Source organism: Rhinatrema bivittatum, chromosome 6 (assembly GCF_901001135.1).
Source record: "Rhinatrema bivittatum chromosome 6, aRhiBiv1.1, whole genome shotgun sequence".
In the NCBI taxonomy this organism is placed as follows: Eukaryota; Metazoa; Chordata; class Amphibia; order Gymnophiona; family Rhinatrematidae; genus Rhinatrema; species Rhinatrema bivittatum.
In genome coordinates, this window is record NC_042620.1 from 71,796,002 (window position 1) to 71,822,705 (window position 26,704).

At 45.6% G+C, this 26,704-nt stretch overlaps 1 protein-coding gene across 6 annotated transcripts in view; it reads left to right on the forward strand.

Annotated features, from left to right (window-relative positions):
• The window catches only part of MBD5 (methyl-CpG binding domain protein 5), a 600,490-nt gene that overhangs the window by 537,716 nt on the left and 36,070 nt on the right, over nt 1–26,704 (forward strand). The gene's annotated exons all lie outside the window — the stretch shown is intronic.

The window sequence follows — 26,704 nt, forward strand, 5'->3', positions numbered from 1 at the left end:
CAATGCTTCTCTCCCTCCTATCTAGCCCTATCTAACCATCGCAGTGAGATTCCTTGACCAGGGTGCTCTCCAGAAGCCACTATGATTCACCCTTAATCTTACTGCTAGGTCTGACTGTTCTGTAATGACTAGGACTTCTTCCCCCAGGGACAGTAAATGCTCTCTCTGCAGTATTCCAAGCCCAAGTTAAACTTCGCAATTAAACATAGATCTCCCATACAACAGCATGCAGCACCACAACTGAACCATGGACTGATCCAAGAGAATGCATTTTTAAAGATTTATAGTTCATGCTACTTGATAAGAAAGGTAATTTTTGAACATACCACATAACTTATGCTGCACCAGTTTTCAAAACAGACTTGTGCGCATAAGTCCGATTTGAAAATTCTCACCAGATCTGCCCCCTCCAAGTTACACCTACTATTTGGAATGCACACCATTTTTTTTGAAAATTAATGTGTATATAGTTGTTTTAAACAATGTATGTATGTAAGTCCAGTCCCCGGCTCAACTCTCCTTGCAAGAATGCCTCTGCTCAGTCTGGGTAAACGTGCATGTGAACATGACGTACGCGCTTACATATACCCACAAATCAGGAAGGCAGATTTGTAAAAGACTATTGCTACACAAAAAAAAAAACAGTTTTACCTGAGGAAGTCCCTTTCAAAATTATCCCCATAATTTATAACTTGAATAATATCAGTATCTTTCACATTTCTTTTGAAAAGTATACATGAATATTTGTGTTGGCTTTGTAATATTTATTCATTTAATTTTTATTTTGTTTAATAAAACAGACATTTCCACCTTTATGATATGAAAAATAAGCTAGCTAAAATGCCACCATGATTGCATACCTCTAAAGTAAAAATCTATATCCCCCATTAAAAGGAGAACATCATTTTAAAATGTGACTATTTTCTCCACATTGTTGAAACTTTCTTTTGGCTGTCATGCACCTGGCTCTTTTCTGACCTCCTGCTGGGACTGTAAAGAAGCAGCTTGACAGAGTACCGCTCCCTAGTAGGTTCCACAAGGGATTGAAGCACCACCTGGTAGGGAACAAATGTTTCTTGACAAGCGCCAAATCTCAAATTTTGGAGAAAACAACTTATAAATTGAGTTATTTTCTCTGAGGATATATAATGAAATATTCTAGTGTTCAGTACCAACATAATCAACCATTTAATGCAAAGTGTCTCCTTAATATAACCAGGTATTTGCTGGATTACTTATGTTGCTTAATTGAGTAATTGGTTAATAGGATTTCTTCTAAGCTTTTAATAGATGAAAGCATCCATATATATGTGTAAGGTAATTTATGGGTACTTGAAACAAGACTGATCAAGTTAAATTAGATATAAGGAATTAATTAATTGATTTCCAGTGGGAATTTTTCTCATCCATGTGAACTATGTAAATGCTATTACATATTTGGGAAGAATCTCTATATCTGTGTGTATACTTATATAGCTTTTCTGGGCTTCATAAAGTTCATACAAAAACCATTATTTGAGCAGCCATTCAGTAAACATCCAACGACCTTTTTATACATTGTATTTAGTTTTAGATCTTAAGCTTTGCTCAGGAATTAGAATACAGCAATACAACAAACTGCAACTAGGCCAATCAAATTAGATGGATGTCACAAAGTCAAACTGTTTTGACAGTGATTGATGACTTTATATTCAAACTAAAACAGCTTGAAACTACTATATTAGGAGTTAAATTAACATCTTTTTATCCAAGATGCTCTTCATAAATAACATAGCTAGAATACGTATAATAGATATATTTTATATATAGGTTTATTATTTATTCACTGTCTGCATTATAGAAATTATATTTTATGAATGTTAAACAGATAAAAAATAAGGCTGACAACAAGTTCTACTGGTTAGGCTGATTCTGTCCTGGTTTTACCCAGTTGTTCTGATCTCCCTAAGAAAAACAAGACTACAACTCCCTGCATATGGGGTAAAATCTGGACTGGATCAGTCTGACCAGTAGAGATGAAGCTAGTTGGCAACCCTAGATGAGAGTGAAAGGCAGTGGATAGGGAAGAGCTGTACAAGCAGAGGAAGAGGAGCATGTCACTGGTAACCCCCAGGCTTTTTGTTAAGTTGAAAATGGAGAGAGAGAGAATATGTCTTCGTTGACTATTTGGTTTTTTCTCTGCATTCAGGCAGGGCAATCCGCACCAACCAGCAGATAGAGACTGAAATCAACTGACTCGCTGATGTCATTCTTATATAGCACAGCACAGACATCAGCCTGCCAGTATTCTCCATCTCCAGCAGATGGTGGATATGCATTTAATGCTATAGACTGAGGCCTAGATAGGCCGAATCAGTTAAGGGGTAGCTCCTGAGGTGAAAGTTTTTTTCACTCCCTCCCTCAGTTGAGCAGGATCCTGGATCAGCGTTCCCTTTTCTGCTCTGTTAGGTAGAAGTGAAGGATGACAACAGCTCACGAGGTGACAGCTTTCGCTTCCTCCTTCAGTGAAGCAGTTCCAGGACCGGGGGAACTTCCAGCTGGGATTTGGGGTAAGGATTTCTGTTTTGTCCTGGCCCCCACTTCCTTCCCCTCCTCCCACACCTCTTGCTGGCACCCCTCTTTGTGACCTTAGAGATACCTTAAAGAGGGTTGAGATTCAGCTGGGAAGGTGAACTGTGCAAGCCAATGGCAGAGCAGGCCGTGAGGTGGGAACCGCTTAGAGGGAGTGTGCTGCATCAGGTGCCTGAGGATATTAGTTAACTCCCACAGGGAGTTTTGGCAGCATGCTAGCTTCTTCTGCAAACTTGGGAGGAAGCCCGAGAACGGCAGCAGCGCATGATAAATAAAAGATGTTGAACGGGGGAAATAGTGGAATTGCTGTGGCTGTTCAGAGCAGTGGGAGTGCACCACCTTGATGAGTGGGCCAGAAGAGCAGCTTTCTTTTCCCCATGGTCACAGTGGTACAACTGGCTGTGGCAGGAGAGTTAGTGCCGTTTTGCCAGAGAAAGGAGAGGTGACCGTGCGATGTAGCTCTGGAGTTTAGGCGGAAGGCCCATTCAGCTCTGCCAGTCATGGTGGACGGCAGTTGTGGTGTGTTGAAAAGATCGCTGAGGCACACGATAAGCGAATTTGTTCAGGCAGTTAGAGATTCACCAGAAGGCAAATGCACATGGAGATTCAGCCACACTTCTTTTCCCGCTGGCAACTTCAAAGGGGAACTGGCGGCCGTACTGTTTAGCAGATGGCAAGATTAAAAACAAAATCTCTCCTGCTCCATGTTTATCAGAGGAGTTCAGTTTAAACCCTGAGCACTAATTTTTGCTGTCCCCTTTTGGAGTATCCAGCTCCTGCATGGCCTTAAACTGGGTTCTGTTTCAGAATTTGTATGCTTCTTCAAGAATTGCTCCTGGTTCCAGGTTCTCCTCTTACAATTTCTCTTGGCTCAGGGTGGCAGAATAGTAGCCTTCCCCAAGCACTAGATACAGGTTGGTTCTGATCTTTCCACCATACCCTGATATCTCAGTATCGTAAAGCAGTTCATGAGAGGCTACAAGCCATAGATCAAGGGCAAGGCACAGACCCATGAGTCTGTTTAGTAATAATCTGTGTTTGGAAACCTGGGAATTTTTATGCTCTGTTGTGAAGTGCCTACATGATGTTAGTCATGCATCTGGTCCTTCTCGGAGGCAGAAGTCTCAAGAAGTCTGCTCCAGCATTAGCTCCCCGCTGGGTTCATGGGGGATTGCTTGGTAATTACAGCAGTGGCAGACCAAAAGATTTCATCTAGGCTGCCCAGCAGGTTATTTAGGCTAGTCTGTTCTCCCCATGCCTTCTATTAAGGGTAGCACCTTCTATACCAAGCAGGTTACCCCCATGCATTTTGTTAGGGGTAGTAGCTGCCGCTACATGCAGGTTACCCCCTTGCTTTCAGTTAAGGGTAGTGGCTGCCACTACATACAGGCTACCCCTAGTCCTTCTATTGATATTAGTAACTACTGCTCCATGGTGGCTACGCCCCTGTCTTCACGGAAGGGTAGTAACTGCTGCTCTGAGCAGGTTACTGTCATGCCTTCCATTAGGAGTAGTAACCACTGCATCTGAGCAGTTTGCCCACAGGCATTCTGTTGAGGGTTGTAACTGCCGCTCTGTGTATTTTACACTGCCTTCTGTTGAAATATGAATTGGGTATAGCTGTGATCCATGGCCCCAGAGTTTTAAGGGTCTATAGTTTGTGGTTTCGGAGGCAGTCTAGATGGGCACAAAGGGCCTTGGGAGTCTTTGCTTCCAGCTCTGATGCTCTCGCGCACAGGAGTATGCAATTTGAGGTCATGCACCTTTTCCCGTTATTGGGACTTTTGTTCCAAAGAGAATAGCAAGGATTCCTCTCCTCCAGATCGGTGTTATCCTGCCACTTGCAGACGCTTCTGTGGTTTCCCCATGCAATTCCATAGAGAAAAGAACTGCTGTGTAAGCCACTTTGTGGCGGCTGATCGCAGTTCCAAAGGAGCAGGAAGATACAGGTCAGTGTTCCATTTATTTTGTGGTTCCCAAAAAGGAGGGTTCCTTTTGCCCCATTTTGGATCTGAAGGGAGTCAACTGGTTTTTATGACTGACCCACTTTGGGATGGAAACTTTGCGATCGTGATCATGATGATGCAGAAGGGAGAGTTTCTCACTTCAGTCATTTTGAAAGAGGACTATTTGCATATCCCAATGTGGAAGGAATATCAACAATTTTTGCATTTCTCAGTGCTAGGCCATCATTACCAGTTCAGGCCTTGCCATTTGGATTAACTATGGCACCCAGAACCTTTTCCAAGGAAATGGTGATGATAGCAGCCGCACTTCGCAAGGAAGGCATTTTGGTACATCCATATCTGGACGATTGGTTGATCAGAGCCAAGTCGGTGACGGAGACTCATATCATGTCTCACAAGGTAGTCCAGCTGCTGCAGGAGCTAGGTTGGGTAGTGAATCTAGCCAAGAGCAGTTTGCAGCCCACCCAGACTTTGGAGTATTTGGGGTCCAGTTCGATGCTGAACAAGGCAAGTTGTTTCTCCCAGAGCAGCATAGCCAGGAGCTTGGGGGCAAACATGAGCCCTGAAGGTGATGGACCATCCAACGGTATGGGCTTACCTGCAGACATTGGGACGTTGGAGGTTGTTCCATGGACGAGGGCGCATATTCGTCCACTTTAGAGAACGATGCTGTCATGGTGATGACCTTGATCTCAGGAGTACATGCTACAGCTGTCTCTTCCATCATAGATGAAGCAGAAGTTACTGTGGTGGATACATAGGAATCCACTCCCCAAGGGGGCAGACTTGGAAATTCCCGACTGGATAGAGGTCACTATGATGCAAGTCTCCAGGACTGGGGAGCCCACTGCAAGGAACTATTGGCACAGCAGCAGTGGTCCTCCGAGTAGATGGGGTGGTCTATCCAATTGGTTGGAGGCTGATGCAATTTGGTTGGCATGCTTGAGGTCTGCAGACAGGTTGAGTGAAACAGCAATGAGAGTAATGTCTGACAATACCATGGCAGTGGCCTACATAAATCATCAAGGGGGAACCCAAAGTCAAAAGGTTTCTCTGGAAATGGACCAACAGCTGCCTTGAGCAGAACAGCATCTTCAAGCACTGTCAGCCTCTCACATCGCAGGGGCGGACAATGTTCAGATGGATTGTCTCAACCTTCATGCCTTGGACCCAGGAAAAGGGGAAATGGGACACGGCCTTTTCAGCTCATCATCTCTCTGTAGGATTGGCCTTTCTTGGCTCTGATGGTGAGCTGCAGGAATGTGAAGGTGCATCAGTTTTACAATAACAGACATGACTTTTAAGCACTCGGACTCTGTTCTCATTTAGCCACGGTCATAGGATGAGTTGTTCTAGGTGTATCCTCAATGGTACATGATCGGCAGGTTGCTGCAGAAGGTAACCTGGCATCCAGGCTTGTTTCTTCTGTTGGCCCAGGATTGGGCCACTAAGGCCTTGCTTTGCAGATCTTCAGCATCTAATAGTAGGCAGGCCATTGCGATTGCCAATGCAAAAAGAACTGCTGCATCGGGGGCAGATTCTTCAACAAAATTCGGAACAGTTTTGTCTTAATGTTCAGCCCTTGAGAAGGCATCGTTGTTGAAGTGTGGTTATTCCTCAGCAGTTGTAAGCACCTTGTTACAAGCTCAAATATTTTGAGAATTGATGATTGGAGTGGAAATGACTCCCCCCTAAAGCAATAATTCCCTTAATCTTGGAGTTTCTACAGGAAGGGTTGGTTAAGGGGTTGATCCTGAATATGCTAAAGGTGCAGGTGGCAGCTTTATCTTGTTATAGGGGGCGAGTTCAGAGTAGACCTCTCTCTTCATGCCCAGATGTTTTATTTGAGAGCTGTTAGGCATATTCCACTGCCATTGCAAATATAGAAACATAGAAATGATGGCAGAAGAAGACCAAACGGCCCATCCAGTCTGCCCAGCAAGCCTCACACATTTTTTCTCTCATACTTATCTGTTTCTCTTAGCTCTTGGTTCTATTTCCCTTCCACCCCCACCATTAATGTAGAGAGCAGTGATGGAGCTGCATCCAAGTGAAATGTCTAGCTTGATTAGTTAGGGGTAGTAGGGGTAGTAACCGCCGCAATAAGCAAGCTACACCCATGCTTATTTGTTTTACCCAGACTATGTTATACAGCCCTTATTGGTTGTTTTTCTTTTCCCCTGCCGTTGAAGCAGAGAGCTATGCTGGAAATGCGTGATGTATCAGTCTTTCTCCCATGCCGTTGAAGCAGAGAGCCATGCTGGATATGCATCAAAAGTGAAGTATCAGGCACATTTGGTTTGGGGTAGTAACCGCCGTAACAAGCCAGCTACTCCCCGCTTTGTGAGTGCGAACCCTTTTTTCTTCTCCCCTGCCGTTGAAGTAGAGAGCTCTGCTGGATGTGTGAAGTATCAGTTTTTCTTCAGCCCTGCCGTTGAAGCAGAGAACTATGCTGGATATGCATTGAAAGTGAAGTATCAGGCTTATTTGGTTTGGGGTAGTAACCGCCGTAACAAGCCAGCTACTCCCCTCTTTGTGAGTGCAAATCCTTTTTTCCATATTTCCTCTTGCTGTTGAAGCTTAGAGTGATGTTGGAGTCACAGTAACCATGTATATGTTTATTGAATAAGGGTATTGTTTCCAGGCAGTTGCCATCATTCTGGCGAGTCCCCCACTCTTCATTGGCGGCCTCTTGAATTTATGGATCCACAGTGTTTATCCCACGCTCCTTTGAAGTCCTTCACAGTTCTGGTCTTCACCACTTCCTCTGGAAGGGCATTCCAGGCATCCACCACCCTCTCCGTGAAGAAATACTTCCTGACGTTGGTTCTGAATCTTCCTCCCTGGAGCTTCAAATCGTGACCCCTGGTTCTGCTGATTTTTTTCCTACAGAAAAGGTTTGTCGTTGTCTTTGGATCATTAAAGCCTTTCAAGTATCTGAAAGTCTGTATCATATCACCTCTGCTCCTCCTTTCCTCCAGGGTGTACATATTTAGATTCTTCAATCTCTCCTCGTACGTCATCCGATGAAGATCCTCCACCTTCCTGGTCGCCCTTCTCTGTACCGCTTCCATCTTGTCTTTGTCTTTTTGTAGATACGGTCTCCAGAACTGAACACAGTACTCCAGGTGAGGCCTCACCAAGGACCTGTACAAGGGAATAATCACTTCCCTTTTCTTACTCGATATTCCTCTCTCTATACCAGTGACACTTTGTGTTCTTAATCTGGTTTTGACCTTTTTGACATATTCCACTTTCCATCCTCTTCAGCAGCTTCCTTTCTGCTTGCAAACAGTGTTCTTGTCACTATATGTTTGGTGTGGAGGATTTCAGAATTGCGGTTTCCTTATTGTCAAGAGCCTTTCTTAGAGATTATCAGGGCTATACTTTTCTTCGTGCCAAAGGTCATTTCAGACTTTCACTTACATCTGTCCATTTTGTTACAGGCTTTGGATAGGACTCTGGATGAGCAAGTGTTTCACATCTTGCGGCCCTTGGATGTAAGATGGCATCTGTTGCTGTATTTTAAGGTTACCAGTGCTTTTTAGGAAAACAGTTCATCTTTTTATCCTTCATGGTGGTGTGAAGAAAGGGGAAGTGTCTTCATGCACCATAATGGCACCTTGGATTAAGAAGGTAATAACGGTGTCCTATGTAGATGTGGAGAAGCCTTTGCCTAGGTAATTTAGGGCCGATACTTCCAGAGCGCAAGCAGCCTGTGTAGATCTGGATCTGCTGTTGCCAAGACAGATTAAAGCTCATTCTGCAAGGGCCCAGGCTGTGTTTTGGGTAGAGTTACAGTTATCTCTGTCAATGATCTGTAGAGCGGTGACGTAGTCTTCGTTGCATACCTTCTCCAAGCATTATCGTTTGGATGTTAGGGTTCAGGACGATGTGTCTTTTGCCAGATCAGTGTTGCTGGGAGTTCAGGCAGCCTCCCGCCTGACAAGGAAGTAGCATTGGTACATCCCACTTGTGTGGACTGGCCTGCCCGAATGCAGAGGAAGGTGAAATTACTACTTACCTGATAATTTCCTTTCCTCTAGGACAGGCAGGCCAGTCCATACTCCCTGGGCTGCCTGTACTGTACTGTGCTGTACTTTATTGCCTTTATCCTTCTCAGGGACATTCTCAGAGCAGAAATCGAAGGCCAATGTATTTCCCCAGGTTGTTGAGAGACCTGGTAAGTGTGGGCCTTCTTTATCTGTTATGTTTATTACATTTCTCGGTACGATAAGACCTAGTCTTGAGCATCGGTATATTAAAAGAACGTAAATAAATAAATAAAATAAATTTCTCACAGGACAAGCAGGATGGTAGTCCTCACATATGAGTGACATCATCAGGATGGAGCCCAATCACGGAAAACTTCTATCAAAGTTTCCAGAACTTTGACTGGCCCCTACTGGGCATGCCCAGCATGGCACTAACCCTGCAGCCAGCAGGGGTCCCCCTTCAGTTTTCTTTTTTCTGCACTGCAGTAGCCTCGCGGTTTAGGAGCTCTGTGGAGATTCCTGACAGGAATTTTCCTCACGGAATTCACTAACGTTAAATTGCCCCACAGGGGTCCCTCCTCTAACTTCTCTCTAGCCGCGGTACTCCGGTAAGTTTTTTGACAGTTTTCCGTCGATTACCATCTAGTTTGGCACTTGTGGCCTACTGGCCGTCGTCCATCCCGTGGCTCGATTTTTTTTCTATGGCCATGGCGAAGGGGTTCCGCCGGTGCCTGGACTGTACTCACACCATGTCTATCACAGACCCTCATGGCGTCTGTGTAATGTGTTTAGGCCTGGAGCATGATGTCCTGACTTGCACCAAATGTGCCCTCATGACACCCAAAGGTCGCAAGGCAAGGATGGAAAAGATGGGATTCCTCTTCCGTGCTCACACCCCGACGCCATCCATCGCATCGACGTCATCGGAACCGGCACCGTCGACGTCGCACCAGCATCAACCACCGTCCGGTGACCATCCGCCATCGATGTCTTCACGGCCATCGGCGCCCGTTACTTCCCCTCAGGATCGAGGGGATCGTAGGGAGAAACATCGCCAACAGCATCGTAAGACTCGGACCGTCGAGGGAACGAAATCATCGACCGAGCCACCTTCCGAGCCACCATCAAAGAAACCCCGTCCAGGAACAGCACCGACCATTCCTGCCTGTAAAGGAGGTCCCTCCGACTCTGCCTCCGCCTCCCTCTTCTGTCACGGAGCCGGGGCTGCTTGCTCCAGGTCTCCAGGAAGAACTGGACCGCCTGGTCCAGGAGGCCATCGACAAGGCGATGCAACGACTCCAGGTCCCTTCGGCACCGGCACCAATTGTGGAACCGGTCATAGACCCGATTCCAGCAGCGCTGGTACCGCTGCTATCCCGGATTGAGGCGCTCATAACTGCCCTTCCACCGGTGATTCCTGGGTCTCCGATGGCTCCGGTGCGCTCCCCGTTGACAGCTTCATCGGGAGGAGAAACACCTTTCCACATTCCTCCTTCGGGAGTTTTGCCTCAGCCATCGATGCCAATTCGTCCCTCACCACCGATTCATTCATCAGGGGCGATACATACATCGGCGCCATCGATGCCTTCGATACCAGCACCGATACTCTCCAGGCCATCCACGGTGCCCCCGGTGATTCCTTCGATTTTCTCGGAGCCTCGGCCGGGGCCTTCGGGTATCCAACCCCCTTCTCGTCCTACAGGCCAGTCTGCTGATCCTTATGACACCTGGGGTGATGATACTTCTTCAGACACCGATGACTTACCTTCACCTCCCACTCCTACTGAAAGTAGAAAGCGTTCTCCTCCAGAGGACCTTTCTTTCATTAATTTTGTGAAGGAAATGTCTGAGTTGGTCCCTTTTCAGCTTTAGACGGAGCAGGATGATAGGCACCAGATGATGGAGTTGCTCCAGTTCCTGGATGCCCCTAAAGTTATCACTTCTATTCCCATTTATCAAGTTCTTCTTGACCTCAAAAAGAACTGGGAAAACCCTGGATCCATTGCCCCAGTCCATAGAAAAGCTGACACTACCTATTTAGTGCAGTCAGCCCCCGGCTTTCAAAAAACTCAGCTCGACCACCACTCAGTTGTGGTAGAATCTGCTCAAAAGAAAGCAAAAAGGACGAAGCCTCACTCATCTACCCCTCCTGTTAAGGAACACAAGTTCCTAGACAATATTGGTCGACGAGTATTCCAAGGGGCCATGCTCATCTCCAGAATTGCTGCTTACCAGCTGTATATGACCCAATACAATAGGGTCATCTTCAAACAGATACAGGACTTCTCTGAAACCCTGCCTGAACAATTCCAAGACCAGCTTCAAATCCTTGTCAACAAGGGGTTTGAGGCAGAAAAGCATGAGATAAGAACAGCTTACGATATCTTTGACACCTCTACTAGAGTTTCTGCAGCTGCCATTTTGGCAAGGCGATGGGCCTGGCTTAAATCTTCTGACCTTCGCCCAGAAGTACAAGACAGGCTATCTGACCTACCATATGTAGGAGACAATCTGTTCGGTGAGCAGATCCAGCAAATGGTGGCTGAATTAAAGGACATCATGAGACCCTTAAACAGCTCTCATCGATACCTTCTGACTTCCCCTTAAGACAGCCCTTCAGGAAGGACTCTAAGAAGTCATTCTTCCATCCAAGGAAGTACTATCCTCCACCAGCAAGGTCCCGAACTACGAGGCCTTATCAAAAGCCTCAGCCTCGCCAGGCCCAAAAGCAAAAGCCACAAGCAGCTCCCCAGCCGGGGCCTGCTTCATGTTTTTGACTTTCACTTGGAGAGCAGCAGCCTGATTCCTCTGCCAAGCATAATAGTGGGAGGTTGATTGTGCCACTTTCACAACATGTGGCAATCTATCACAACCGACCAATGGGTGCTATCAATCATTGCTCAGGGTTACCACCTAAACTTTCTTGCTCTTCCACCGGACTCACCACCTCTGCAGGCGTGGAGAGTATCCGACCACTCTGTCCTTCTGGCGCAGGAGGTTTCCCTTCTTCTCCAGTTAAGAGCAATAGAACCCATCCCACTCTCACAGCAAGGCCTAGGGTTCTATTCCCGGTACTTTTTGATCCCCCAAAAATCCGGGGGGCTTCATCCAATTCTGGACCTACGTGCTCTCAACAAGTACCTCCAGCTGGAAAAGTTCAAGATGGTAAACTTGGGCTCGCTTCTACCTCTTCTACAAAGAGGAGACTGACTCTGCTCTCTGGACCTCCAGGACGCATACACACACATTGCGATCACTCCAACTCATCGCAAGTACCTCAGGTTTTTAGTAGGCCCAAAGCACTATCAGTATCGAGTGCTTCCCTTCGGCCTAGCGTCTGCACCACGAGTCTTCACCAAATGCCTCGTAGTTGTAGCTGCTTTCCTCAGGAAAGAAGGTGTGCACGTCTACCCCTATCTGGACGACTAGTTAATCAGGGCTCCAACCCAGCAAGCCACTCGGTCGTCCCTCGATTTCACCCTACACACTCTCATTTCTCTAGGATTTCTTGTCAATTACGGGAAATCCTATTTAATCCCATCTCAAAACTTGTCTTTCATTGGGGCAGACTTGGACACTTTACAGGCAAAAGCCTTTCTACCTCGACAACGAGCGCTAACACTCGTGGCCCTCGCTTACCAGTTGCAGTCTCAACATACAGCAACAGCTCGCCAATTCCTCATCCTGCTAGGACACATGGCGTCCTCCGTCCATGTTACACCAATGGCCTGCCTGGCCATGAGACTCATGCATTGGACTCTGAGGTCACAATGGATTCAAGCTGTTCAGCCTCTGTCGACCATTGTCCACATCACCAACTCACTCCGTCTGTCTCTCGCCTGGTGGAAAGATCAGACCAATCTCCTCCAGGGACTGCCTTTTCAAATGCCAGATCCTCAACTCATTCTCACCACCGACGCTTCCAACCTTGGGTGGGGGAGCCCATGTGGACAATCTACAGACACAAGGATCTTGGTCTCCAGAGGAAGCCAAACATCAAATAAACTTCCTAGAACTTCAAGCAATGCGAAATGCTCTCATGGCTTTTCAGGAACGCCTATCAAATCACATCATCCTGATTCAGACGAACAACCAGGTGGCCATGTGGTACATCAACAAGCAAGGAGGCAAAGGCTCCTTCCTCCTGTGTCAGGAAGCTGCGCAGATTTAGGCGGAAGCGCTCTCCCACTCCATGTACCTCAGGGCCACCTACTTGCCGGGAGTGGACAATGTCTTGGCAGACAAACTGAGTCGCGTCTTCCAGCCACACGAGTGGTCTCTCAACCCCTCGGTAGCGACCTCAATCTTTCGCCAATGGGGATACCCCCAGACAGACCTCTTTGCGTCCTCTCAGAACCACAAAGTGGACAATTACTGCTCCCTCATTCGGAGCGAGTTCTCTCAGCACAGAGATGCATTCTCCTTCTCGTGGGCAACCGGTCTCCTCTTTGCATTCCCTCCACTTCCTCTTCTTTCGAAGATTCTCGTGAAGCTACGTCAGGACAAAGGAACCATGATCCTGATAGCACCTCACTGGCCACGCCAAGTGTGGTTTCCCATACTCCAGGATCTCTCCATCCGCAGGCACATTTCCTTGGGAACGGACCCGCATCTGATCACTCAAAACGACGGATGCCTAAGCCATCCCAATCTTCAGGCCTTGTCCCTGACGGCATGAATGTTGAAAGGTTAGTCCTTCAACCACTTAACCTTTCAGATTCGGTTTCTCGTGTCCTGATTGCTTCATGGAAGCCTTCCACAAGAAAATCTTATTCCTATAAATGGAAAAGGTACACATCATGGTGCACTTTGCAGTCCCTTGATCCCTTTTCCTGTCCAATCCCAAGGTTTTTGGACTATCTCTGGCATTTGTCAGGTCTAAAAACCTCTTCCATCAGAATGCATGTCAGTGCGGTAGCCGCCTTCCATAAAGGTGTCTGGGATGTCCTTGTATCAGTACAACCCCTCGTAACACGATTTTTAAAGTGCTTGCTCCATATCAAGCCACCTTTACGTCCTCCGGCCCCTTCTTGGGACCTTAATCTGATTCTCGGTCGGCTCATGAAAACTCCATTCGAGCCTCTTCACTCCTGTGACCTAAAATATCTCACATGGAAAGTGATTTTCCTTTTAGCTATCACTTCAGCTCGCAGGGTTAGTGAGTTACAGGCCCTAGTTACCTATCTGCCTTACACTAAACTCCTGCAGGACCGGGCAGTACTCCGCACGCACCCTAAGTTTTTGCCCAAGGTAGTTTCGGAGTTTCACATTAATCAATCCATCATACTACCTACCTTTTTTCCCAGGCCCCATTCCAATCCAGGGGAACAGGCTCTGCATACCCTTGACTGCAAACGGGCTCTAGCTTTTTATCTAGACCATACACTTGCCCACAGGAAGAGCACTCAGTTATTCGTCTCTTTCCATCCCAACAAATTAGGGCAACCTGTGCGTAAGCAGACTCTCTCCTCCTGGTTGGCGAACTGCATATCTTTTTGCTACCAGCAAGCAGGCATTCCTTTTCAAGACCGTGTTAAAGCACACTCTGTGAGGGCCATGGCAACTTCAGTAGCACACCTAAGATCGGTGCCGCTTCCTGACATTTGCAGGGCTGCCACCTGGAGCTCTCTCCATACCTTTGCAGCCCACTATTTCTTGGACAAAGCCAGAAGACAAGATTCCATCTTCGGCCAGTCTGTCCTGCGTACCAACACCCTTCCGCCTGCCCGGTGGGGTTCAGGATGCCCTCTACCAAATTCTACCCCAGTTGTTGTGCCTGTTGCACGCCGTTGGGTACATTTGGTGCATGTTCGGACATCCTCAGCTCGGTACTCACCCATATGTGAGGACTATCATCCTGCTTGTCCTGTGAGAAAGCAAGTGTTGCTTACCTGTAACAGGTGTTCTCACAGGACAGCAGGATGTTAGTCCTCACGAAACCCGCTCTCCGCCCCACGGTGTTGGGTTCGTAACGTTTTGTTTTATTTTTTCGGCACTGCCTGTAGCTATCAAATAAGACTGAAGGGGGACCCCTGCTGGCTGCAGGGTTAGTGCCATGCTGGTCATGCCCAGTAGGGGCCAGTCAAAGTTCTGGAAACTTTGATAGAAGTTTTCCGTGATTGGGCTCCATCCTGATGATGTCACCCATATGTGAGGACTAACATCCTGCTGTCCTGTGAGAACACCTGTTACAGGTAAGCAACACTTGCTTTCCTTCTCTTCTGAGACCAGTGCTTTTCCTCGCTGGAAGAAAAAAAAAAGTGAATGGTTGGGGAGAAAATGTATAGAGTTCAAGTTAAAGTTTGAGTGTTATTCAGTTGTTCACAGTTGGCTTTTCCAGGTGTACTGGCAGGCTGATGTCTATGCTGTATTATATGAGAGCAACATCAGAGTGAGTCAGTTAGTTTCCGTCTCCCATCTGCTGGTTGGCGTGCATAACCTACTTATGTGGCCTGGCCAGTCTGATATTATATTCTCTTCCTGTAATCAATTTGAAATACAAATACTGTATTGAAATCAAACATGAATCTGAATAGAATAAAAAAATATATATTTATTGCTTGCAACGGGTGTTACTCCTGGGGGAATTCTGCGCTACTGTGAAGTGCAGAATTTCAAATTTTGGCACAGAATTTGAAGAGAGGCACATTAGGTCGTGAGAGGAGTCTATCCCACTCATTACAAAGATTTCACAGGCCAGGCGGCTGCGAGCATTGCTTATCGCACTCGTGGCGAAGATGACTGAGGCCCGGCGTCCGCAAGCAGAGCCCATCGCGCTCACAATAAGGATGACTTAAATCGGTGGCTGAGAGGAGCCCATCGTTCTCGCAGGGAAGATGAGTGAGGCCAGGTGGCTACAAGCGGAGGCCTTCCTGCTCATGGCAAAGATGAGTGAGGCCCAACAGCCGCGAATGGAGCCCATCCCGTTCACAGTGAAGATGATGGAGACCCAGCAGCCACAAGCGGACCCAATCCCTGAAGAGCTGCTTTTGCCAGAAGAGGAGAAACAGCATAGGTGTATGTGCAGAGGGAAGGAGAAGAAAGCATTTTGGGGGAGGTGGTTTAGGGGGATGAGTGCAGGAAGATCTGACAAGCCTGATGAGAGAGGGAGCCAATGTGCAAGGGTGTGTGAGAGAGAGGGAGCCTTTGTGAGGGTGCATGGATGTGTGTGAATGTGGAGAGATTGTGAGGAACTGTGTATATGAGTGAGAGACTGGGCACTGGTGTATGTGTGTGAGTGCATGTTTGTGATAGAAGGAGCCTGTGTCAGGGTGTATGTGCAAGAAGGAGAGGGAGCCTGTGTTCAGGGATATGTAAGTGAGAGAGAAAGGTAGCCTTGTGAGGGTGTGTGTGCAAAAGAAAGAGGGAGCATGTGTGGGTGGGGTTTGCAAGAGAGAGAGGGAGCCTGATGGGAGGAGGGTATATACAAATGAGAGGGAGCCTATGTGTGTGGTGGGGGCTGTGAGAGAGAGAGTCTGTATGTGGGTACAGATCTGTGTAGAAGGGAGAGAGATCCTGTATGGGGTGTATGAGAAGAGGGAGAGATGGAGACTGTGTGAGGGGCAGTATTAGAGCTCTGGGAGTGGAGGGCTGGGGAGCGAGGATAGAGTGAAAGGATTTAAGCCTGAAGGGGAAGGGGAAAGATAATGGAAAGTGGAGGAGTTGGGGCTTGAGAGGGCAGAGTAAAAGAGGTCTGGCCAGTGAGTAAGGAGAGAGGCAGAAGGGACATACTTTTTCTAGGGAAATTCTGCTCAAAATATTTAAAACTCTGGCATCTTTGAGTAATAACTTCTCTGTATTGCATTTTAAATTAATTACTCAAAGAAGATTGTGATGTGTATTGTTATTTTGACCAATATAAAGTATGCAGAATTTTAAATTTTTATGTACTCAAATTAACATTTTTTTTGCACAGAATTCCCTCAGGAGTAGGGTGTAACCAGATCTCTAATCAGAGTTCCATGTATTGACAATAGTGTTACCATTGTTATATCTGGATCCGGGATAGCTCTGTGAATTGACACAGCAACACTGTTCCTTTCATCTCTAGGTCACTAGTTGAAATCCAATTCAGGATAATATTGACAAACTGATTTCAATTCCATCTGAAAGTTGTTCAGTTGCTTATGTAAAATGAGCCTGTGGTCTCAGTCTGATTCATATCACCCTAACACTGTTAGAGCTGTTATCTCTGAAGATATCTGGGAAAGAAGCTTGTTATCTGGCTAGTTTAGCCGGATATACTGGATATTCGGCTAAGATAGCCAGATAAGCGAAGCCTTCCCCGAAATGCCCATTTTTTTTATATCCGGCTAAATTATAGCCTGATAACCACTTAGCTGGCTATAATTTAGCCAGATAATTGACTGAAATTGCCAAATTAGACATTTAGATGGATAACTTTTCAGTTATCCGTCTAAATAGCTTTTGAATATCCACCTTATCGTTATTAGTAGTCTCTGTAAAAAACTTACAAAAATTAATAAATGCGATTCTGGTCATTGGAATTGGTATCTTAGATTTCTAGCACTTTTCTAGCATTGGGTAAAAAAATATAGCATATGTTTTATAGCAGCAGTACAGAGAACATCCCATGACCAGAATACAAAATGACTGATTTCCTAACTTTCCTGACTGAAAAATTAAGGCAGGCAGATTAACTGTCTTAGACTCAACAGGGTTCTTGGAACTATTGCTGGAAGCTTCCTTATTGTGTTAGGAGTAGAGTAATATGCCACAAAGCATTCCTCATTATGTAAATATGAAATTTAATGAGAAAATGTATTGCTTATTTATTTATTTAAAATCTTTTCTATGCCGTCGCTAAGTTATTTACCATCGCAACGGTTTACATGTAGGCACATAAATTAAGGTAGGTGAATGTGTACTGTAGTACATTCTAACAGGTGCCACAAAAGGTTCAGTTACAATATATCGTAAAAGACAATCAATTGTTTAGTGAAGTAGGTCATGACCAGGTATACCTGTAAGGTACTATTCACAGGTAACATTCATATTCTCTGTGTTTTACAATTATGTTTGTTGTGAAATAGAGTTGTTAGACTATTATAATGCACATTCTGAGAATAGTGCTGTGTGCTGGTGCTCTTCTGCCTATTCCTGTATATTTTCTATTCTCCGGTCTCTTTATAAAATGCTTGTTTAAAAAAAACATGTTTTTAAACTTTTCTTAAAGGTTTTGAGATCGCTTTGTAATCTGATCTCTAGAGGCATTGTGTTCCAAAGTATGGGGCCTGCTAAAGATAAGGCCCTTTCTCTCACTTGGGTTAATCTCGCTGTCTTTACTGAAGGAATGGTTAAGAGTGCTTTGTTTGCTGAACGAAGGTTTCTGTGTGGGACGTGTACTCATAGTGCTGTGTTTAGTCAGTCTGCTTTTTCATCATGTATTAGTTTATGTATGGTACATAAGGCTTTGTATTTTATTCTATGTTCAATAGGTAGCCAGTGTAATTCTGCCAGAGTTTGTTATATGGTCCCTCCTTCTTTTTCCGGTTAGTATTCTAGCTGCTGTGTTCTGAAGTATTTGAAGCAGTCTTAATGTTGTATTCGGGAGTCCTAGTAAAAGTGCATTACAGTAGTCAGTGCTGGAGAAAACTAGTGCCTGAAGTACTGTTCTGAAATCAGCTTGTGTTAGTAGTGGTTTTAGTTTTCTGAGGATCATGAGTTTTGCATAGCCTTCTTTTACTTTTAGAGATATGTGCTGTTTTAGATTGATTTCTGGGTCCATTATTATTCCAAGGTTCCGTACTTTTTCTGTGCAACTAGTAAAAACTAGATGCTTCCAATAGCTATAAAGAATCTTCTTCAGAATAAACTATTTTATAGCTTGCTTGGATCTAAAATCTGTCATTTCTTAGCATTTATATAGGTGGATCCAGAACAAGTGGGTTATGCACATCTACCAGCAGATGGAGACAGAGCAAAGCTAACATCATAGTATACATACCCCTACAGTGACATCAGCTCAGCAGTATTCTCCATCTCCAGCAGATGGTGGATGTGTATCTCCCTACTGGGGATTGCTTAAAGTTTTCAGAAGAAGAAAAGAAGAATATGAATAAATATAAATACATATACAGTGGACCCTTGACTTACGAACTCAATTCGTTCCAGAGGGCTGGTTGTAACTCAAGTTGGTTGTAAGTCAAGACTATTTTTTCCATAAGAAATAATGGAAATACCCATAATGTGTTCCGAACCTCCCAAAGCAACCCTTACCTAACAGTTTCATAATAAAAAAGGGCTGTATAATGTGCGTAATTTCCAGAAATGTCTATAATTTTCCTAGTGTACTCACCAAAAAGTTATAAAATGTGCCTAGCCTACCAGAAACAACAATTTCATACTGTACTCATCATTCAAGTTGACATCTTTGGCTTGCAGGAAGGGAGGAGGGGGAGGATTCCCCCCTCCCCACCCCCTCAGAGCACATCTCTGGCCCCCAAACAGTCATTTTCCCCTCCTAGCATACTCATTCCTCCCCTCCTGATACCTTGCTGTAGCCAGCTGTGTGCTACACTCCCTTTCTGCTGCTGCACAGAAGCTTCTTTGGTCACCAGTGATGCTGTTGCTTGCTGCAATGTCGTGCCGGATCTGCCTATGTGCTCCTGTGAACATTTGCAGTTCTGGGTGCACCTGAGATGGACAGGCCTCATCGCCAGCAGCAGCAGCTAATCACTGCAACAGCAGAGCAGAAGTCCCACCCACCAAGCCCAAAAAATCGTGATTGACAGGAAAAAACACCCAATTAGAAGCAACTGCACGCACGAGCAGATACACATGGCCTTGGCTGGCATTCAGGTTGTAACTCAAGACTTTGGTTGTAACTCAAAACTAAAATTTGGGTTGTAACCCAAGTTGTTCGTATGTCAAGCCAGTTGTAACTCGAGGGTCCACTGAATATCCTCTCCCCCCACAGCTGGAGACCAATTCTGTACTCAGCCAGGATGGGCTGAGCTCAGGTAAAACAAAAAATTAAAAAGAGAAAAGAGTAGGAGAGTTGTTTGTAGGAATTTCTCCTTCCTCCGGACTCCGTGCTTGGCGTGCCAATCCAATGTTCGTTCCCACCTCCGAGGGAATTTAGGGAGATGTAGGGTTAAGCAGCCTTTTTGGGCTAGGTCCCATTCTGAAGCTTATCACTGTGTGCTGTGAGGTAGGCCGCAGGGGCCCTTTCACACGTTTTTTTCCTGCGCATTAGGCTGTCCTCTTCAGGATCGTCGGTTTGTGCGAACGTGTCTGGCTGTGCGTCCATTGTGTGCCCAGTTTTTGGATGCTTAGTTGGACGCCTGCTTGGGTATCCAATTGCTAGTGGTGTCTGTTTGAGACGCACTCTTATTTATACACACAATCTGAGCGGTGTTGAGGGCACTCAGTTTTTGGGTGCTCATCGAGGCACAGGGCTGTACACTTAAATTTTTGACGCCTAAATTTTAGATTCCTATTTTTTGCAGCATGAGTATAGCTGGACGCACGCCTGGTGCTAAGGTTAAATGCCAAAGTACACCTAGATCGGCGGCTGGTCTTCCCGATAGGAACCCAGATGGGCGTGGATGATGAAGCCGATCCTTACTCCCTGGAGAATGCAGAAAAAACTCTGGGATTGGAATCGAGAGGACTATGTTGTGGTTCTTTCATAGAGATGTTACCAGCTCTGATTTCCCAGACATTGAAGATGCTGGGAGTTCCTGGGGCTGCATCCATGTTTGACCAAAGAAAGATCCCATTTTGATTTCTTTGCGTAAAGCCTCTTGTTTTTACCCTATATGGAGGCCATTCAAGAATTGATTGATCTTGAGTAGGGCACCCAGAAGCTAATTTCAAAGGGGGACAAGTCTTGGAAGGACTGTACCCCCTGGATCCAGCTGCGAGAGAGCAGTTATATTTTCCAAAAGTGGATGTGCTTGTGAGTGCCATCACCAAGTGAATGACTATCCCCATAGAAGGAAAAGCGGCCTTGAGGATTTGCATGATAAGAGAATTGAGGCCATCCTTAAGCAAGCATTTGAAGCAGTGGCAATGACTTTGCAGATAGCTTCTTGTTACTTGGTGGCTCGTTCCTGTTTACTTCTCTCTCAGGAGGCTGATGAATCTGGTGTGAATTCCAGGCCAGTGATGGAGTCAGCGTCCACTTGTTTGGCAGATGCTGGCTGTGATTTGGTCTGCACATCAGCTAGAGAAATGGCTTTGGTAATAGCGGCCATGATCGGTTATGGCTGAGAACTTGGTCGGCTGATGTGCCCTACAAATCTAATCTTACAAAGGTGCCCTTAAAAGGCTCGCTCTTGTTTGGGAGCGAATTGGAGAAAATTGGCTATAAGTGGGGTGAGTCCTCGGTTTCTCGGGTACCGTAGGATAAGAAGCATGAGAGGTTGTGCTAGGAAATCCAAGCATTTTCAACCCTACAGAGGAGTGGCCTTTCAGAAGACTTGACCTTTTGGTAGGTCTCAGTCCTTTTGTCCCAGACAGCCCAAATGGGACACAGCCTCGGGTAGTGGACCCCCCGAGCCTCACAATGAAGGTGTGCCGACCCACCCCTGGGAACAGGAGATAGAGGGTCACCTCTCTCACGTTTATCAGAGGTGGGTCAAAATCACGTCAGACTAGTGGGTCCTGGAGATGATACAAGATGGATATGTGCTGGAGTTTCACAGTGTTCCTTGGGACATGTTCTTGGTGTCCTCCCCACAGAAGAGATAGGCAGTGGAATGTACATTGTCAAGGCTTCTCGATCTGAGGGTTGTGGTTCCAGTGCCCACATCTCAAGAAAATATGGGCCAATATTCCATTTATGTCATTGGGCCCAAGAAGGAGGGCTCTTTTCGTCCCATCCTGGATCTCAAAAGGGTCAACCATCATTTGCGGGTGACTCATTTTCACATGGAAACCTTGTGCTCTATGATAATGCTGTGCAATCGGAGGAGTTTCTGACATCCTTGGATCTGTCCGAAGCATACCAGCATATTCCCATCTGGCCAGAGCACCAGCATTTTCTGTGATTTGTGGTTTTGGGGCGTCGTCATCAGTTTCGAGCGCTGCCTTTTTGTCTGGCCACCATGTCCAGAACTTTTTCCAAGATTTTATTGGTGGTGGTGGTGGCAGAATTGAGAAAGGATGGGATTCTGGTACACCCATACTTGGACGACTGGTTGATTTTAGGCCAAGATTCTGGAAGAGAGCCTCCAGGTTTCGCGCAAGGTGATCTCCTTGTTGCAGGAGCTCGGTTGGGTGGTGAACCTGGCCAAGAGCAGTCTTCAGCCATCTCAGTTGCTGTAGTATCTCTGTGTTCATTTCAACAAGAAGCAGGGCAGAGTTTTCTGCCCGAGGGTCAAATTCAGAAGTTGATGGCGCAGGTTCATCTTTTGATGAACACAAAATATGCCCGATAGTGAGGTCCTATCTACAGGTGCTTGGGTTGATGGCAGTGACCCTGGAAGTGGTGCCGTGGGCAAGGGTGCATATGCATCCTTTTCAGTGCTCCCTGCTGCTTCGTTGGAGCCCACAGTCTCAGCAATATTCAATTCGGCTTCACCTACAGTGGTGGTTACATGCGGAGCATCTGAGAAAAGAGATTTTCATAAGCTTACCGAACTGGCTGGTACCCACAACAGATGCTAGCCTCCAGGGTTGAGGGGCTCACTGTCAGGACCTGACAGTGCAAGGGCGCTGGAGTCCAGAAAAGTATCTCTGGAGTATCAATTGGCTAGAAGCCCATACAATCCAGTTGGCATGCTTGTGATTTGGTGACTAATTGCAGGGTTGAGCGAACTGAATACTGTCGGGCAATGCAATGACAGTGGCTCACATTAGTCAGCAGGGACCAAGTATTGCAGGAACTGGTCCAGCTTATGAAATGGATAGAAGTGCATCTTCAGGAGATCTCAGCCTCGCACATTGCAGGAAAAGACAATAAAAGAGCAGACTTTCTCAGCAGACAGAGTCTGGATCCAGGAGAATGAGAATTGTCAGCAAATACTGGTTTGCTGGGGCCTTCCATTTCTGGACCTACTAGTGACTTCTCACACTATGAAGGTTCCTTGTTTCTTCAGTTGCAATAGAGATCCTAAGTCCTTGGGAATTGATGCCCTCATGCAGGAATGACCAAGGACGAGCATCAGTATGTCTTCCCCCCATGGCCCATGTTGGGTAGAGTGGTCCAGAAGATTGAGGGATACAGGAGGATGGTGCTTCTGGTGGCACCAGATTGGCCCAAGACACCATGGTATGCACATCTGCAAAGGGTCCTGGTAGACTCCCCCTCCCCACCCCCGGCTTCCAGCACACAGGGATCATCTGTGGCAGGGGCCTGTTCTTCATGAAGATCCAATTCAATTTTGTCTTACAGTATGGCTCTTCAGAGGGCTCATTTGCGGAAGCGTGGATATTCGACTGCGGTGATTGCCACCTTTCTGCGAGCAAGAAAGTTTTCCACTTCCTTGGCCTATGTGCAGGTTTGGCGAATGTTTGAGGTTTGGTGTGAAGATTGAGGGGTTCTTCCTCATTCGGTTAAGATCCCGCTCATTTTGGAGTTTTTGCAGGGTGGATTGAATAAAGGGTTGGCCCTTAATTCCTTAAAGGTAAAGGTAGTGGCTCTTGCCACTTTCAGGGGTCAGGTGAATGGTGGATGCTTGTTGGCTCATCCATATGTGGCCTGTTTCTTGAAAGGAGTGAAATATCTTTGACCTCCCTTGCGGTTACCAGTGCCCTTGTGGAGTCTTAATCTGGTTTTGGATTTCTTAGCAGGTCCTACCTTTCAACTGATACATCACCCTTCCTTGCAGTTATTGACCTTGAAAACAGTGTTTCTTGTGGCAATTTATTCTGTGCGAAGAGTATCCGAGCTGCAGGCCTTGTCTTGCTGGGAGCCATTCCTTCAAGTGACTCCAGGTGCGATACATTTGCGTACTGTTCCAATTTTTTTGCCGAAACTAGTCTTGGATTTTCACATGAATCAGTCCATTTCCCTGCCATCTCTGAATAGGGAGAGAGAGGCGGAGGAATTTCATCTGTTACGACCCTTTGATGTCAAGAGACATATTGTGTTGGTATCTGGAGATTTCTAAATCTTTCTGGAAGACAGATCGCCTGTTTGTCCTCTGCAGTGGAGGTAAACAGAGCGAGCCAGCTTCCCGAGCTACAATAGCTCGCTCGATTAAGGAGGTAATCACAGCTGCGTATGTGGATGCTGAGCAGCTGTTGCCTAGTCAGGTTAGGGCTCATTCCATTAAGGCTCAGGCAATGTCATGGGTGGAAGTTAGGTTGTTTTCTCCTTTCGACATATGCCGAGCTATGACATGGTCCTCCTTACATACCTTTTCCAGATATTGTCTGGATGTGCAGGCCCAGGAGGAGGCAGTATTTATTTGTTCGGTTTTGACTAGACACGGACAGCCTCCCGCCCTGTTTGGGAGTAACTTTGGTACATCCCACTTGTTCTGGATCCACCTGTCTAAACACTAAGAAATGAGAAATTACTACTTACCTGATAATTTCCTTTTCTTTAGTATAGACAGGTGGATCCACCTTCCCGCCTTTGGTTGGCGGCAGAATGAGCAGTTGTCTGGCTGCATGTTTCCAGGGGTTACTGGTAAGTGTTAATTCAGTCCCTAAACTAGTTTTAATACATTCTTTGTCTGAGCTCAGTGTTTCTTGTTGGCTGAGTGCTGGAATGGTTATCTGTTATTAATCAAGTTTGTTAGTCTGTCCACAGTTGGCTTTTGCAGAGAATACTGGCAGGCTGATGTCACTGTAGGTGTATATATACTTTGATGTCAACATTACTCTGTCTCCATCTGCTGGTAGAGGTGCATAACCCACTTTTTCTGGATCCCCCCCTGTCTATACTAAAGAAAAGGAAATTATCAGTTAAGTAGTAATTTCTCATTGAATCAGGGGGGTTATTTTTGTCTGAAGGAACAGTAATCCATCTTGGATAGTGGACATGACATTCCCTTTTTAGTTTAAGTATAATTCATAAATGTATACATATTTTATAAGTTTAAACAAGACTACAAGCTTACTCAGTTTTCAGTCTTCTTTTCCTAGTCGGTGCTATTGAAAACCAGTGGAAAATTAAAAATTATGCTAGATATACAGTAAATCTATTCTGAGATTAGGGTTTCCATCATTAATGTTTGTAATAACATTTTAATAAATTGACATGAAATTAGCCAAAAACATAGAAATGATGGCAGAAGAAGACCAAACGGCCCATCCAGTCTGCCCAGCAAGGTTCGCACTTTTTTTTTCTCATACTTGTCTGTTTCTCTTGGCTCTTATTAACCTTTTGGTTCTATTTCCCTTCCACCCCCACCATTTATGTAGAGAGCAGTGTTGGAACTGCATCTAAGTGAAATATCTAGCTTAATTAGTTAGGGGTAGTAACCGCCGCAATAAGCAAGCTACACCCATGCTTATTTGTTTACCCAGACTATGTTATTCAGTCCTTGTTGGTTGTTGTCTGTATATAGATCCACTTTTCTTCATTCCCCCTGCCGTTGAAGCAGAGAACTATGCTGGATATGTGTGAAGTATCGGTCTTTCTCCCTGCCGTTGAAGCAGAGAGCTATGCTGGATATGCGTGAAGTATCGGTCTTTCTCCCCTGCCGTTGAAGCAGAGAGCTATGCTGGATATGCATTGAAAATGAAGTATCAGGCTTATTTGGTTTGGGGTAGTAACCACCGTAACAAGCAAGCTACTCCCCGCTTTTTTGTGAATGCAAATCCTTTTTTCCACATTTCCTCTTGCCGTTGAAGCTTAGAGCAATGTTGGAGTCGCATTAACCGTGTGTATGTTTATTGAATAAGGTTATTATCTCCAGGTAGTAGCCATCATTCCCGCGAGCCACCCACTCTTCCTTCACGTCCTCTAGACTTTATGGATCCACAGTGTTTATCCCATGCCCCTTTGAAGTCCTTCACAGTTCTGGTCTTCACCACTTCCTCCGGAAGGGCATTCCAGGCATCCATCACCCTCTCCGTGAAGAAATACTTCTTGACATTGGTTCTGAATCTTCCTCCCTGGATCTTCAGATCATGAAACCCTGGTTCTGTTGATTTTTTTCGGGCGGAAAAGGTTTGTCGTCTTTGGATCATTAAAACCTTTCAAGTATCTGAAAGTCTGTATCATATCACCTCTGTTCCTCCTTTCCTCCAGGGTGTACATATTTAGATTCTTCAATCTCTCCTCATAAGTCATTCGATGAAGACCCTCTACCTTTTTGGTTGCCCTTCTCTGGACCGCCTCCATCTTGTCTCTGTCTCTTTGGAGATACGGTCTCCAGAACTGAACACAGTACTCCAGGTGAGGCCTCACCAAGGACCTGTACAAGGGGATAATCACTTCCCTTTTCTTATTCGATATTCCTCTCTCTCTATGCAGCCCAGCATTCTTCTGGCTTTAGCTATCGCCTTGTCACATTGTTTCGCCGACTTCAGATCATTAGACACCATCACCCCAAGGTCTCTCTCCTGCTCCGTCCACATCAGCCTTTCTCCCCCCATCGAATACAGTTCATTCGGATTTCCACTCCCCATATGCATGACTCTGCACTTCTTGGCATTGAATCTCAGCTGCCATATCTTCGACCACTCTTCCAGCTTCCTTAAATCCCGTCTCATTCTCTCCACTCCTTCCGGCGTGTCCACTCTGTTGCAGATCTTAGTGTCATCCGCAAAAAGACAAACCTTACCTTCTAACCCGTCCACAATGTCGCTCACAAAGATATTGAACAGGACCGGTCCCAACACCGATCCTTGCGGTACACCGCTTAAAACCGCTTTCTCTTCAGAGAGAGTTCCATTTACCATCACACATTGTCTTCTGTCCATCAACCAGTTTGCAATCCATAATCTACTGAAAGTGAAGGGCATAAAATATTATCTGTCCTTTTTTAATCCTTCCTTTATCCCAACAGATGTGTAAAATGTTTTTACCATGGTAATAGTATAGTAGCACTAACTCATATATTTATGCTAGTCCATAAGGGTTAAATAATGTGGTTTTTAGCTTTGTATTGTGGCCACTTAGGAATTGTATTAATGTAAAACCACAAAGCAATGCAATTACTGTTTCCAAAGTTTCAATATTAATATAATGCATTACACTTTTGAAGTTATAAATCATTAAAAATTCATTATGATTTTGAATCTATT